Source organism: Myotis davidii, unplaced genomic scaffold (genome assembly GCF_000327345.1).
Source record: "Myotis davidii unplaced genomic scaffold, ASM32734v1 scaffold77, whole genome shotgun sequence".
NCBI classification, from domain to species: domain Eukaryota; kingdom Metazoa; phylum Chordata; class Mammalia; order Chiroptera; family Vespertilionidae; genus Myotis; species Myotis davidii.
This window is the reverse complement of record NW_006289713.1, coordinates 3844989-3845873: the sequence shown is the minus strand read 5'-3', so window position 1 is coordinate 3845873 and position 885 is coordinate 3844989. Positions and strand designations below refer to the sequence as shown.

General features: G+C 56.5%; 1 protein-coding gene across 1 annotated transcript in view; it reads right to left on the bottom strand.

Annotated features, from left to right (window-relative positions):
- LOC102764537 (chromosome unknown open reading frame, human C16orf95) overlaps nucleotides 1-885 on the bottom strand; it is a 15964-nt gene that overhangs the window by 12095 nt on the left and 2984 nt on the right. The window lies entirely within an intron of this gene.

The window sequence follows — 885 nt, the reverse complement described above, 5'->3', positions numbered from 1 at the left end:
ATGGCTCAGGCACACTCCAGCCAGGCCCTTCGGGGAAGGCAGGACATTCCAACCGGTGAGAGCTGCGCAAGGCATGGAGCTGCCGAGCACACCTACAATGCTTTCTCAGTCCCTCCCCAGCTTGCTTAGAATACGGAAGGAAAACAGTGTCAAAACCACATTTAATTAAGTTCCTTCCAGCACAAAAACCTGGTACTTGGTCTCTGGGATGACTGTTACTCTTCCTCATTCCCCCCCAGCAAATGGTAGAAGGCTGGCCATTGGAACCTCCGGCGGCATGAATGGGATGTGTCAGGTGTTTGGTAATATGGAAACTGCAAATGATACAAACGTTTTCTGAGTGTCAGTATTATCCTCATCATTGCTACTTTATCAGAGCAATAACCTGAAACCAGAAGAGTGATACAAGTGTTTTTGCCTCTCACTATTACCATAACTATTAATTGCTATTTGATTACAACAACTTCCGGTCATTGTGATCAAGTCACCTGGCTACTATTTGAAGGCAGAGGAAGTGGGCAGAGCCCTGCATAGCGGCCAAGCACCCCGCTTCCTTGGGGGCCACAACCGGCTCCGTTCACGTGGCTCCTCGGGGCTGGAGCCCGGCTCCCCAGACGCGAAGTTTGGCCCCGCTGCTGGGAGAAGAGCCAGCACCCAGAAAAGCCGAGTGGGAGACAAGGCAAACACCCCGGACCGCAGCGCCTGCCTGAGCACCGGGATACGCCCACCTGAGGACCAGCACCGACTCCTCGGCGAGAGAGCGAACTGCCCTGCGCCTACAGCCTGTGCTCAGTGTGGTCCCCGCCCTGCTGCGGGGCAGGGCCGCCCTAACAGACACAGCGGACGCCGAGGGCTCCGGCGGGGCGGCCGGCTGAGGGCCGGGCT